Source organism: Mesoplodon bidens (genome assembly GCF_964165515.1).
Source record: "Mesoplodon bidens genome assembly, chromosome: X".
Taxonomy (NCBI): Eukaryota; Metazoa; Chordata; class Mammalia; order Artiodactyla; family Ziphiidae; genus Mesoplodon; species Mesoplodon bidens.
In genome coordinates, this window is record NC_138163.1 from 51,548,049 (window position 1) to 51,563,767 (window position 15,719).

The following is a 15,719-nucleotide window of genomic DNA, read 5'->3' on the forward strand; positions in this document are numbered from 1 at the left end:
TGGGTGGGGCAACAAGGTGTGTACCCTGCCCGGGGCCAGTCTCCCTTTTCTCCCCTCTGTGTGGCTTCTCAGGGTGGGATTGCTTCGTAGTGCTGCTTGTAAGAGCCACTTTTGCTCCCATGCTCCTTGCCTCTGTGAGTTGGGCTGGTATAATAGGATATTTAATGGGTACTATAACAGCCCCTTATATTTATGCAGACCTTTGCTCTTTCCCACCGGGGGAAGCATGGGCAGCCACCTTCAGTATTGTATCAGAAATACTTGCAGATTTGGGGCCAAGGATGGCAGCTTTCCCAGCTCCAGCATTTATGCCATGTTCCCTATGCTTTTATAATCCCTTGGACATAAGATTGAGAATCCTAGAGTTGGGTATCTGTGGAGAAGAGGGATGGTGTTGGACGCCTATGATTATAAATCCATCTTACATGAAAATTCCCTAGTCAAACCAAGTTTTGCTTCATGACAGTGTTTTTTTACTTCTTTAGTGAAAAAATATTCCATGGTTACTGCAGAAATTTTGGAAAATACACTAAGAACAAATATGAGAATAAGTATCACATATAATGCCACTGGATCCGTCAGGATCCCAGCAGGAAATAAATGAGACCCAAAATGGATGATTTGAGTTTAATAGAGATTTTTTTCCCCAAGTTGTCAGCAGAGGAGTCATCCACAGACTGGGTGACTTAAACAACAAAAAAGTATTTTCTCATAGTTTTGGAGGCCAGAAGTCTTAAGATCAGGGTGTTGGCAGGGTTGGTTTCTTCTGAGGCCTCTCTCCTTGACTTGTAGATGGCTGCCTTCTCCCTGTGACTTCACATGGTCTTTTCCTCTGTACCTACCTGTGTCCTCCTAATCTTTTCTTATAAGACCAGTCATATTGGATTAGGGCCCACCCTAATGATCTCATTTTAACTTAGTTACCTCTATAAAGACTCTATCTCCAGATACAGTCACATTCTGAGGTACTGGGGGGAAGGGGGTAGGACTTTAACATGAATTTGGAGGTGACTCAATTCAGCCTGTAACAGGGTGTTACTACATCTAGACAGGGAAGAGTAGGAGAGGAGAGAACAGGGTGAGGGAGGGAGCGGGAGGAGGGAGTGTGGGAGACTGTGGAGTAGGAGCTGGGGAGGAGTGGGAGCAGGGGTGAGAGAAGGAGCAGGGTGAGGGGAGAAAATAGGAGCAGTGGGAGGGGGAGGGGAGGGGGAATTACTAGAATGGTAGACAGCTGTGTGGAAAGGGCCACCTGACAGCAGCTGGAATCTTCAGGATGCAGTTAGCTCACAGAAACCTCAAAGAAGGCAGAATCCAGGAAGAGGGGCTGGGGTGGTGTACCTGACCTCACTCTTCCCTGCTTTTTATCTCCTGCTGGGTATTTCCCTTTGGCCATATTGGAAACCAAAGGGCAAAGAAGACCTATGATATATTTATATTGGTAAGCTTGGGGGACACAGCAGGGAGGAAAAGTAGATTGGTGGGGGTAGAGCAAATGAGATTTCTAGCACACACATACCTGAAATAACCATTGTTCACACTTTGACATATATTATTAGAATTATTATGTCCTCTTTGGGACCTAGGGCCTTGGCCAACTAGCGGGATTCTTAACAAGGCCATTTATCCATTGAACTGGAGGCCTAGTAAACAAATGGATGTTAGCTCACATGCTTGAACATGTTAGAAATACCACATTTTAAAACATCACATTTCTAAAAATCACATTGCCTCTAAATGAACATAAATATGACCCTGAGATCCAACCATAGCATGTTGGTGGGATAGCCACTTCAGTTATTATTGAGGATCCCCCATCTTTATCACTTGTACAAACAATCTATGGTCGCATCAAAGCCTGAAGACGTCCCCACTGACATCAGATGTCTGTCCACACTGGTTAGGAATGAGGTGCTCCTTTACTGAATTGGCCCGGTATCTTCAGATCCCTTGTCCCTGCTGCTTCCGTCAACCCTCTGGGTAGGGGGATCTTTCGTAAGACTAGGTGCCCAGCTTCTCTGAGCCCACCACAGAGTCTTCCTTGGGGCCTAATATGGAAAAACATGTCTCTGCTACTGGAAGGACCCATAAACCCTGACCTCTTTTCTCTTGCTGCCTTCAAATGCCCTCCATTCCCATCTAGGGAAACCATGCTTGATTTTGTCAAGGCATATAGTCCTTTTCAAAATATAAAAGCCACTGGCTTCAAGCAGCTTTCACCTCCAACTCTGCTATAAACCTCCCTGTCATGGATCTCTGTGGAAAATGGGAGGAGAGAAAAAATATAAGAACACAATACACATGTTAATATCTCAATGACTAATAATTCAGTATTTTCCAGGTAGGTTCGTAGGTAGTTTCTTTTTATTTTAGCTGATTTCTTCTTGTGTCATTTTTTAAAAGCAACACCTTAGGAATATTCAGGAGAGGCCTAAAGTGCTTTATTAGGACCTAAACCAGGCTATCCTAGTGATTAAAAAAAAAAGAAGGCAATGATAATAAGTATATCCAAATTATTACCCAAATCTCTGTTGATTTAGCAAGTTTCTCTACTCTTAAACTACACAGGTGATATAGTTTCATCTAGCCATCTAAATGACTAAAGGCTTCCCTTCTGAAACTGAATGGTGGTTTTGAGAATATATTTACCGCATCAGATTCAGCACCTAGCTCACATGGTGGTTCCATAATAAATGCTATTATAATTGTTATTTATTATTTTCAGCAATATCATTAACAAGAAAAATAAGTCATTTTCCATTCAGGAGAATGTTTGTGGATTTCACAACGGAAGCAAGTTGTGAAATAACTCTCATGACACCCATAAAACACCTAGAAAGTAAAGAAGGTAGCCATTATATATAAGCCTTATCTTGCCTAAGAAAATTTTCTGGTACAGAATAAACGTTCAAAAATGATAATTCTCTCTCCTCTTTCACTTCCCAAAAGAAAAGGGTGAATAATATATTTCTGAGATCCGTGGTTCTCAACCTGAGGTCCCCAGACTCTTAAGGGTTTTTTTTTGTTTTTGTTTTTTTTTTGAAGATGTTGGGGGTAGGAGTTTATTAATTAATTAATTTATTTTTGCTGTGTTGGGTCTTCGTTTCTGTGCGAGGGCTTTCTCTAGTTGTGGCAAGTGGGGGCCACTCTTCATCGCGGTGCGCGGGCCTCCCACTATCGCGGCCTCTCTTGTTGCGGAGCACAAGCTCCAGACGCGCAGGCTCAGTAGTTGTGGCTCACGGGACTAGTTGCTCCGCGGCATGTGGGATCCTCCCAGACCAGGGCTCGAACCCGTGTCCCCTGCATTAGCAGGCAGATTCTCAACCACTGCGCCACCAGGGAAGCCCTCTTAAGGGTTTTTAAAGATACCATTAAGAATTGAAGAGCTCTTTTCTCTTCGGGTCTTTCCTCTTCTTCCTTTTTTTCCTAATTCATTATGAAGTAACACCTAGCTGAGCTTTTACTAGAATCAAAGGAGATAATATATTTTAAAATACATCATGAATTGTGAACTATAATAATAATAATCATTAACAGTTTGCTTGCTTATAGAAATACCAGTTATCAGAAGCTGTATATATATATATATATATATATATATATATATATATATATATATATATATATATACACATACATATATATATATATATATTGAAAGACCTTTCAAAATGTAGAAGTCTAAATAAGGAGGAGCATAGAAGTTGGAGATAGTTTAGATTTTGTTTAAAAATATAAAGTTAGAATTCCCTGGCAGTCCGGTAGTTGGGACTCTGCACTTTCGCTGCCAAGGGCCTGGGTTCCATCCCTGGTCGGGGATAAAAGATCCTGCAAGTCGCGCAGCACAGCCAAAATAAATAAAAATTTTAAAAGTTAGATAATCAATTTAGAAAAATCTTAGGGCAAGCGCTAAAAGATTAAAAATAGAGGGGCTTGGGCTTCCCTGGTGGCGCAGTGGTTGAGAGTCCGCCTGCTGATGCAGGGGACACGGGTTCGTGCCCCAGTCTGGGAGGATCCCACCTGCCGCGGAGCGGCTGGGCCTGTGAGCCATGGCCGCTGGGCCTGCACGTCCGGAGCCTGTGCTCCGCAATGGGAGAGGCCACAGCGGTGAGAGGCCCGTGTACCAGAGGGGCTTTCCTAGTGATGCAGTGGTTAAGAATCTGCCTGCCAGTGCAGGGGACACGGGTTCAAGCCCTGGTCCGGGGAAGATCCCACATGCCGCGGAGCAGCTAAGCCCGTGTGCCACAACTACTGAGCCTGCGCTCTAGAGCCCATGAGCCACAACTGCTGAAGCCCGTGCACCTAGAGCCCGTGCTGTGCAACAGGAGAAGCCACCACAATGAGAAGCTCACGCACCACAAGGAAGAGTAGCCCCAGCTCGCTGCAGCTAGAGAAAGCCCATGCGCAGTGACAAAGACCCAACGCAGCCAAAAATCAATAAATTACATAAATAAATTTAAAAAAATAGAATGTGTAAATACCAAAATTCCAAAGAAAACTCCATTGGTCCAGCAGAAGGCAGGAAAGGAGAGGAGGGGAAGGATGCCAAGAACAAACATTATAAACAGTAAACACAAAGTAGGAAGGTAGAAATAAATGTAGCTACAGTATGCCAATAATCAAAAAAAGATACACGGATTAAACTCAACAGGAATAAAACCTTAGATTGGATTTATTTTCCAGGCACAGAATCCAGTTCCACGCTTTTTCTCAGAGATACTCTTAAAATTATCCAGAAAAATCAAAATAAAAAGATGGAAAAATATATACCAGGCAAATACTAGTCAAAAGAAAGCTAGTGTAGCAAAAGTTTTTCCCAGGCCCCATGGCTTTGTAGCTCACTCCAAAGAGCTCTACAGTCACTTTAAATCACAAATTGAGCCTCATTTCAGTGATTAGAACCCCTAGTCCGAAATAATAAAGGAGCCTTTGAACTCGATTCAGAGTTAAACCTCTCCTCCCTTAGCTAGCACCAACTTCTGGTGGGACTCCCACTTTGTGGGGAAGGGATGTGCTGGGTTTCTTCTCTTTCCCTATCCTCCCCATTCTCTAGCCCATCAGATTTCTTATGCTGGAGTCAGATCCCATTTCACTGTGCCTCCAAACTCCAGGAGCTACATATCAAGCTTCAAGGGGTCCAGTTAAAGCCCTGGGGTGAAGGGCAAAGCACCGGAACTCTTCGCCCTTGGAAGCCCACTCCAAAGAAATCCTCAAAAAAATTATTTCTCCATATATTCTCTCTTAAACCTTTTAATCCTTTTAAGTTTTAGAGCTGCTTGTTTATTTCCTTTGAAAACCTGGCTTTAGAATTTCATATCTATTATATCTTGGTTGCTTATGAGAAAACTCAAATTTAACATGCTGTCATGCAAATTTAAACCAATAAATCCCCCAGTCCTGGAAGGTCACCATCTAAAGTTTAAAAATTGTAAAAGGTAGGGTATGGGCTTTGGAGTATAACAAAACCTAGGTTAGAATATAAACTCTATAATTTACTAGATTAAGGGCCTTGGAAAATACACCTAACCTCTTGGAGTTGTTTCTTCTTCATGTAAGGGAAATACTGCTACCTACCTCACAGGACTGTTATGGGGATTAAAGAGAGAATCAACCCAAAACACCAAACACTGCATCTGGCCCTTAGTGAGCACTCATGAAAATGTTAGTTCCCTTCCCACCTGCCTCTTCCCTTCCTTGAAAAATGGGCCTATGACACACTCTACCATAAAGAGTATTTGGGAAATGTAACAACAAGAAGAGGAATCACAGGTATGGTCTTCAGTGCCATTTCTGTATTCCAGAATAAGTTGTCTGATGGATACAATATAGGAAAATGGACAATATTATCATACCACTCTCACTTTGGGAGTTACCCACCCAATGGAGTTGAAGGTAGGAGTCACAATCATCATGCCATTTAACTGGTTCATGTGTTTTCCTAAACTTTAATTTTAGCTTCTAGGTTAAAAATCAATAAAGCACATGTACTTAGAGCTGTAGAACCTTAAGACTGAGAGTTCCAGACCCAAGCTCATCAATAGCTATAGGACCTGGTAAGATCCTTCCCCTCTTCTGCCTTCATCTACCAAAGATGGTAAAATAGCTGATATTATTTAATATGTGTGAGATACTAAGTGGTCTGTATAAAAATCATTCATATAAACCTCACAACAATCCTAAGAGGAAGTAATGTGATTATCTCAGTTTTAGAAAAGGGGCACAGAGGCCAAGGACACACAGCTAAAAGTAATAGACCTGGGACTTAAACCCAGTTAGTCAGGCTCTTAACTACTATACTACCCTGCCTCTCTGAAAAACAGTATAGCTATCAAGAAATGTGAAACGTGAGCTTTCATCTGTGAAAGTACCCTGAGCCTATGTACCAGTTTAGGCCTTCCTAGAAGCAAATGCCAAGACAAGATTAGGCAACATTAGAGATTTATTGGGGGAGCACTTATGAAAAATAAAAGAAGAAGGACCTGGAAGACATGGGGAAAGCCTTCAGACTGTGAGGCACATCTCACACCTGTGAAAGAAGAGAGGGAAGGAAGGCAGACTAGGCAGGAAGAGCCTCAGACTGTGGTGCAATAAGAAAGTCGGGGACTTCCCTGGTGGCGAAGTGGTTAAGAATCTGTCCACCAACGCAGGGGACACGGGTTCGAGCCCTGATCCGGGAAGATCCCACATGCCGCAGAGCAACTAAGCCCATGTGCCACAACTACTGAGCCTGTGCTCTAGAGCCCATGAGCCACAACTACTGAGCCCACATGCCACAACTACTGAAGCCCGTGAGCCTAGAGCCCGTGCTCTGCAACAAGAGAAGCCACCACAACAAGAGAAGCTACCACAATGAGAAGCCCACACACCACAACAAATAGGCCCCGCTTGCTGCAACTAGAGAAAGCCCCTGCGCAATAAATAAATAAATTAATTAATTAATTAAAAAAAAAGAATGTCTGCACAAGGCCAGTGGGGAGGACAGGCAAAGATTAAGGGAATCCAAAGAGCAGAAACGGCCTGGCTCTGGCAGCCTAACTGTGCTCAGTTAGGGTATGCTAGCAATCTGGGTAAAATGTGGCCTTAGCGTGAATGTCAGGGGAGATCCAAAGGTTCTTTTGAGGAAATATCTGAGCTATGTGACTCCATGGCCATCACAGACCTGGTGACTTTTTCCTGGCAGTCATCCACATACCTTCTGGCACCTGAGTGTTTTGCAAGAACCCTGAACCTGATCCCTCTACCCTGCCTCACCAGAGGGGCTCCCACTCCCAGGCTCTGTCTCCCAAGGGCTTGGGCATCCTGCTTAGCAGACAGCTCTCTCCAGGGTCCTGGACCCTCAACGCTTCCTGCTCTGGAGTTGGCCAGGCAAGTAGCTTCTTGGACATGGGATGGGGATATCAGCCTTCTGTGCGGGCAGGGAAGTGGTGAGGGGGCCAGAGAACCAGGCTCTGGATGCTGCTGACCCTCCACCATCAACGCCTCCAAAAGCATCTTCACACCAATCCACAGCCTGACTGCCTTGACCTCCAAGTCGTGGGCTAGGCCTGCAGTGCATAGGGGTGTTCACACAGGAGGTGCCACCCCTTTTCTCCTGAGCTGTGAGACCACATGCCTTTGAAGCTCCCTTTACCTGGGGGCTCCCGTGCCTCTGGGCCTGGGCTGACGCAGACATCAGAAGCGCCGCACCAGGCACACACAGACCTAAAGTCACCACAGAACCACCCAAACAGGCCAGGGCACATCTGAGGCCCTTCTGGGAATCTGAGCAACGTGAGTGGGAGAGGGATGGGTGAGGTCGTGTTTGAGGTCTGACCCCATTTCAGGGGCCTACTTCACTGGACTCTGACAGAAGGGCCAGCCCCTTCTGCTTCAGCCCCAAGTTACCTGGTCAGGCCCAGCCAGGTCAGACATCTGTTTGCTCAGAGATTGTCCCGACCAATGTTTCCACTTGGGAATCCTTGGGCTTTATCTCCTCCCCTATAAAAGGTTCCCCAAAAGAGACAGGGAAAAGGAAAGAGAGGCAAAGTGCTCTGACCTGCAATGGGACAGTCGTTGTCCTCCTGGTGTGTATGTCCAGGACAGCCTGGCCATCAACCTAGAAGAAGTCTGGTGCCTGCTGTAGACTGGAGAAGAGAAACCAAAGTCAGACCACCCTGGAGAGTGTGCCTTGGGGGAGCCTTTCCACATCCTGCCCCAGTATCATGCCTCAGAGCACCCAGGGGGCTAGATTTATCCTGTCCTATAGAACTGGCAAGTGAGTTGCTGGAACCGTCATCACTCCAGCCAGAATCCAACCCAATCAGCATCCATCAGGCTACCAGAACCTTAAAGAATGGTCTGAAGATTCCCCCAAAATAACACCACTGAGAAAACAAAAGCCAAGGGTACATTCATTCTTACTTTGCTCCATAGAAACTTAATTATACTTGTCACTTTTTCTTTACAATTTTCAATTTTTCATTTTAGTGTTTTAGAAAGGCACTCTCCCTGGAATTTTTATGAATATTTTCTTTTAGTTTATTTTTCTCACTTTATAGTATATACTGCCTCTGCACACACACAAAAAACTATGCTTCCTAGTCCCATAGCACCCTCAGCCCCTTGCCATTAGGTGAGGCTACGTTACTAGTTTTGGCCAGTCAGCTGTGCAGGGAAGTGACTTACGGTACTTCTAGACTACAGTAACTTTAGAAGAATAAGAGATTTCTATGACACTCTCCCTTTGCCACAGTGACCAGCGATGTTCCAGGCTGTGGAGCCTCTGTCAGCTGGGTTCCCTGACAGATAGGAAGCAGAGCCCCCTCACCCCGACCTTCACCAACACTTGTTGGGCACTTATTGCGTGCTAAAACTAAACCTTTATTATGTTAAGCTGCTGAAGTTTGGGGGTTGTTACCCCAGCATAAGCTTAGCCTAACCTGACAAACAGCGATGGCTCTCAAAGTTTAGGATGCAATAGAATCACCTGTGAAACGTTAAAATACATATTTTGTGACAAAAATATATTGGGGGACAGACATGGATTAGTGATGATAGGAGAGAACTACTCAATTATCAGCTGATTTGACAAATCCTTTTGAATTTTATACTTTTTATTTTTTTTAACCTTATAATATTGTTACCCAGGTGCTTGGAAAAACAGAAGACACAAACAAAAAGGAAAAATTAAAAATCCAGAGCTCCAGATATTGCTAACCTTCTAGTGTGGCATGTTAGGAATTTTCTTTTGAAAAAAGTCCATGTTTTCCCTACAAGAGAGGAATGGAAAAAAGAATGCACAGCACTCTTTTCGCTCCGTCAACTCCCCTAATCACACACACACGCACACGCACACGCACACGTACACACGTGCGCGCGCGCGCGCGAGCGCGCGGCAGGGCAAGAGTATGGGGAATGCAGTCCTGTATAGGATTCACTTCCATGTCTGCCCGCCCCCGCCCCTGAGGGCTACAGGCACCAGCCACTCTCGCACCCATCTGCAGGGATCCGGGGTGCTTACCTCTCTCCATCTTTCCCTCGACCCGCCCACATCCTCCGCAATAGGATGCTTGCGCCCACGCAGGGTTCCCGCCCACCTCCCCAGCATTCCCCATTGCCCACCATTTACTGAATCAAAATGGATAGAAGGCGTGGATGTGGGGTGAAAACTGCAGTACGGGGTCCGCTTCCCACCCCACCCCCACACCCCTTTCCTTTCCAGCGGTTTGCAGGTGGCTCCCACCTGCACTTCCACTTCCAGGGAACCCTGGTGTTTTCCTCCTCCTCCTCATTTTCTGGGCCAGAGGCCAGCCTGCTTTCAATGCAATAGGGAGCTGGTACTCAAACATGACCGCCGCCCCCTTCCCAGATCCCTCCCCCAAGCCCACCATTTTTTTTTTTTTTTTTTTTTTGCCCCAAAATGGACCGGAGCAGGGGCAGGAAAGCAGCATAGGCAATGCAGTCCTGGACCCGCAATGGTGTTCGCCCTCGCCTTCGGATAGCCTCTGCTCTTTCAAACCTGCTCAGATCCCCGGCAGGTGGTAGTCACTTCCTCTGGTCTAGTGTCCAGAAGAGCGCCCGCCTGCCTCCAAGGTAAGAGGGAGATGGTGCTCAGGCGGGGGAAAGAGGACTCAGACTACACAGTGACTGAAGTTCACGTCAGCCCTTTGTCCAGCGAGGCCCATGTTAACAGTGAGTTCAGGTCCCCAATGAACTCTCCCAACAGCACTGCAGCAGGAGCCGGGTTGTTCCTCCCCGCCCCACTTAACAATCTTTTCAGCCTTGGCCAGAAACTGGAAAAGTGTATCATCTCCTTGGAATTTCTATGCGCCTTTCTCAGATTATCAGAGAGGATCAGCCCCTGGCGGTTAGTCGACCCGTGTCTCCTTCCCCCGCCCCGCCCTGCCCTGCTCCCTAGATTCTCCACCTCCCCTCCCCCAAGACCCGAAGGTCTACCATTTCCCTTGCAGTCCTGTCCAGGCACTGAAATGGGGTTCAGGAAATAAGGATCGGAGAGAGAGATTTTTACTAGTTCTTTTTAACATTTGTCAGTTCTGTGCCTTGTAGTTATTATTATCATTACCGTTATTACTATCAGCCTATGTCCTGTTTACCATTAGAAAATAGAAAAGAGCTATCTATTGTCATTTGGGAAGCAAGAGGTAGATTCAAGTGTGTGTGGGAATAAGCAAACAACCCAGCCACCTGTTTTCCCTGCTCAGTGTTAATACAAATATAGATCCTTTAGGCAGCTACGTTTTTGGAAGTTTGAAATGTACAGAGCAGCTGGAGGCTCCTCTTGGGAGGGGCCCCTCTGTGTGTGTTTGGGGGGCTGGTCCATGAAGTCAGCCTCTGAGGTCGCATAATTTCATAATACCAACTTGGAATTTCAGATTTTAAAAGCTGGTCACATGTCCTGGTCTTCAAGATTATTATTCATTTAACCTCCACAATTGCTCTGTTTCCTAGTTCTCTACCACATCCACATCCCTATTAACCCTTTCCAATTGCAACCAAAATTTCATACTACTTCTTACCATCTCAGGGACAGATCTAGGTTGTGAGGCCTGAAACTTAAGATTCAGGGGACCCTCTTTAAGAAAAAGGACATTACAAATTTATGGGCAATGCAGGCAATTAGGTGCCAAAGTTAATATTTACTTATAATGAGAAATCACAAGAAATTATGAAATTTGAACAGCTGGCATATACAAAACATCCCAATTTCCATACAAACAATATTTTTATTAATTACTGCCTGGCACACCTCTATGATATTTTCCCTACAATTTTTTTTATTATAAACTCTTTGATCCTCTCTTCATGTCTGTAATATTTTTCCTAGAGAAAATGTAAAGATAATTCAATCTTTCCTTTGCATGGTTAATCAATTTATTATTATTATTGTTGTTGATAAAAGTTTCAGCTTTACAACTCATTATTGGTGATGGGTGAATTTTTAGTATTATCAAATTTGAGTAAACTGCTGTCTAACTCTGTCAAGTTTCTTTCTTATATGGGCTTACGATTTAAGTTTTCTTGTGCAGATTCTTATCTTAAATAGTCTTAATAATGACACTTACAAACCAGTTTGATGTCAGTGTCCTGAAGAGGAGCAGAATTTGCCACCCCAATATATGCCTCCTGGGCATAAAGATTATTTTAGGCTGATTATTTTTAAGAAACCCAGACCTAGTGAAACAGGAGGGAAGGGGGCAGGGCACAACCTTTAAAAGAATGACATAGACATGACATAAATGGTTAGAACTAAATAGGTCCAAGATGGCAGATGAGACTTCCACTAGACCTTGAGCCTCAGTATACGCTTATTTTAGCACATCAGCACGCTAAATGACACACCCACAGGCGCCATGACAATTCCAAGGCCAACCATAAATGTCAAAAAGTGGGCAGTGGCCCAACTCCTGGAAATCCCTACCCCTTCCCCCAAATAGCTGGAATACTCCTCCCACTCATTAGCCTATGAAATTACCAACCCCTATAAAAACTAACAACCCCATACTCTGGGGCCATTTTTGCCTCTGAGATGGCCCACACTCTGTCTGTGGAGTGTGTTTCTCTCTAAATAAATCCATTTCTTTTTTTCTTTTTTTTTTTTTTTTTGCGGTACGCAGGCCTCTCACTGTTGTGGCCTCTCCCGTTGCAGAGCACAGGCTCCAGACGCGCAGACTCAGCGGCCATGCCTCACGGGCCCAGCCGCTCCGCGGCATATAGGGATCTTCCCGGACCGGGGCACGAACCCACGTCCCATGCATTGGCAGGCAGACTCTCAACCACTGCACCACCAGGGAGGCCCTAAATCCATTTCTTTTTTTTTTTTTTATAACATCTTTATTGGAGTATAATTGCTTTACAATGGTGTGTTAGTTTCTGCTTTATAACAGTGAATCAGCTATACATATACATATATCCCCATATCTCTTCCCTCTTGCGTCTCCCTCCCTCCCACCCTCCCTATCCCACCCCTCTAGATGGTCACAAAGCACCGAGCTGATCTCCCTGTGCTATGTGGCTGCTTCCCACTAGCTACCTGTTTTACATTTGGTAGTGTATATATGTCCATGCCACTCTCTCACTTTGTCCTAGCTTACCCTTCCCCCTCCCCATGTCCTCAAGTCCATTCTCTAGTAGGTCTGCGTCTTTATTCCCATCCTGCCCCTAGGTTCTTCATGACCTTTTTCTAAATCCATTTCTTACTTATCACTTTGCCTCTCACTGAATTCTTTCTGTAATGAAACATCAAGAACCTGAGCTTCATTAAGTCCTGAGACCAGGTGTGTGATCTCAGTTAAAAGACCGTGGGTTCAAGTCCCAATCTGGGTTTTGGCTGGGTTCACGTTCCAATCTGGGGTTTAGCTGGGTTCAAGTCCCAGCACGTGGGTTCAAGTCCCAATCTGAGATGCATGGTTTCACTAGCAGAAGCTCAGAAAACCGGTAAATTACGCTTCTGTAAGAGAGATTTACATTTATAAGGGAAATCTCCATTTGTAGAGGTGTCTCCCTCTCAGTGCTCGGAAGAGAAGGATGACTAAATCTCTAGAAACTTACCAATTGAGAAGGCAACGACTCAAATTTGCATAACAACCCTACTCTTGTTTACTGTGCTTTTCCTGGTCACCTCCCATAACTGGCCACCCCCCCACCCCCCAGCAACATCCTTTGTCTTTAGAAGAAGATACTTAAAGTGGTGTCTTGGGCTATTTTGTGGAGTTATTCAGTTTTGCTGGGTCTCTCCTCTATACACATTATTTTTTTAAAAAATATTTATTTATTTATTTATTTGGTTGCACCCAGTCTTAGTTGCAGCACGCAGGATCTTCATTGCCCTGTGCAAGATCTTCGTTGCGGCATGCGGGATCTTTACTTGTGGCACGCGGGCTTTTAGTTGCAGCACGCGGGATCTAGATCCCTGACCAGGGATCAAACCCAGGCCCCTTGCATTGGGAGTGCAGAGTCTTAACCACTACACCACAAGGGAAGTCCCTATACATGTTATTAAATGTGCTTGTTTTTCTCTTATTAATCTGTTCTTTATTACAGGAGGGTCTCAGCCAAGAACCTAGAAGGGTAGAAGGAAAATTATTTGTCCTCCCCCACAGTCCTCATTGTAGTAGTGATTTTGAGTTTTAGGGTATCTTAGTCAATGTCAGTATTTCATGCCACATCACGAAGAAATTAATATGAACCTGTGTGGATGTGATTGGGCAAAACCATACATGTGGTCAGTGTAGCAAAAGACCAGGAGTGCATTTTTGATAAATCATATCGTACGTACTTATAGGGCAGCAATGGGAGCCAAGACTAAAAAAAGTATCTTGGAATCAGGTAATGAAGTGGGAAATAGCATCAAATGCTGGCAAGTAGCTGGTGTTAAACCACCATGGTATTAATTTGAGCTGTAAAATTTGTTCATGGTTCCCTAAACATATGAAAGGCAACAGAGTGTAGCATTAGTTCATTAGCATTAGGATCAGACAACCCTAGTTTGTATCCTAGAGCTTCTACTCACTACACTGTGAAATCTTACTAGTAATTACTTAATCATACATGGAAGTGGCTGAGAAACACATGTATAAATTATCCAATTGAACCCAACTAAATGTAATTCCAAGTCAGCTTCCCCTTAGCTTGATCCCAGACATGCCCACCTCCATCTCACTGTTGCAGGAAGGAGGACCCCTTCCAGGGCCCAATAGTGGGCTCTTATCTAACACTCGGAAAAGAATTGTCCGAGGAGACACACCTGCTGACACAGCAAGAGACTTTTATTGGGAAGGGGCACCCGGGTGGAGAGCAGGAGGGTAAGGAAACCCAGGAGGACTGCTCTGCCACATGGCTCACAGTCTCGGGTTTTATGTTGATGGAATTAGTTTCCCGGTTGTCTCTGGCCAATCATTCTGACTCAGGATCCTTCCTGGTGGCGTTTGCTTCACTCAGCCAAGACGGATCCCAGTGAGAAGGATTCCGGGAGGAAATATGGACTGGCGTCTCCTGTCTCCCTTTGACCTTTCCCGAATTCTTCCAGTTGGTGGTGGCTTGTTAATTCCGTGCTCCTTGCCAGGACCTCCTGTTTAAGATAACTCATGCAAATGGTTACTGTGGTGCCTGGCCAGGGTGGGTGGTTTCAGTCAGTGGTTCCCCTAACAACTCCCCGCTGAGAGACTTCATACTCAAGATACTTCTTGGGAATTGGGGCAGAGATCTCTTTCTTCTGTAACTATTTCCTGCTGAGAATGGGCATAGTCCTGCCTAGTAGAGTAGAAGTCTCTCTCTACCTGATCTAAATCGAGGTATTCTGTGCCCAAAACCAGTATTCACCCTCATGGTAACAACAATTTAGCCTGAAACTGTTGAACCCTGTCGGAGATGAAACAGACAGGGGCCAAACAGGAGGTCTAAATGGATGGTCATCACTGGGCCCAGAAAAGGAAGGCAAAATCTGCAGGATGTGTGACTTTCTTCTGATTGGTTGGTGGCAAAGTAACAGGACATTGCTCCAGGAATCTTGCACTCAGATTGAAGTTACCATCCTCCACCTGGGTGGGGGCCTTAGTTCCTGCAGAAGAACTCAAAGGTATTGCTATGCATACTCCTTAGGAGGAGCCAGAAGCCTGCCCCAAGGCTGTACCACCACTTGACTCCCCTGTTTCTGTATCCCCTCCCTTCTCTGATTAGCAACTGTTTTAATCTGCCCTTTGGAATTCAGGGATGGTCAAGGAGGCTGAATGAAGTCTAAATACTACAAACAAGAAACAGGGGACACAGAAAGGATTTGTACTCCAGAGCCCCACAGAGTCCTGCTCAGTTTCAATTCAGGGAACTGGATGATGATGGCTCTGGCCACTTCCTGCTAAAATGGGGCATAGTCCTGCCTCAATTTGGAAAATAGACACTGAATCAGAAATATTTCTGAGTTCTGAGTTCTGGATCTGAGTATTGTATGATTAAAATCTCACTCCCTTGGTGTGCCATTTTACTGTAACAGACCCAATTAGAAGTAGTTGGAGGGGGCTTCCCTGGTGGCCCAGTGGTTGAGAGTCTGCCTGCCGATGCAGGGGACATGGGTTCGTGCCCCGGTCTGGGAAGATCCCACGTGCTGTGGAGCGGCTGGATCCGTGAGCCATGGCTGCTGAGCCTGCGCGTCCAGAGCCTGTGCTCCAGAACGGGAGAGGCCGCAACAGTGAGAGGCCCTCGTACCGCAAAAAAAAAAAAAAAAAAAAAAT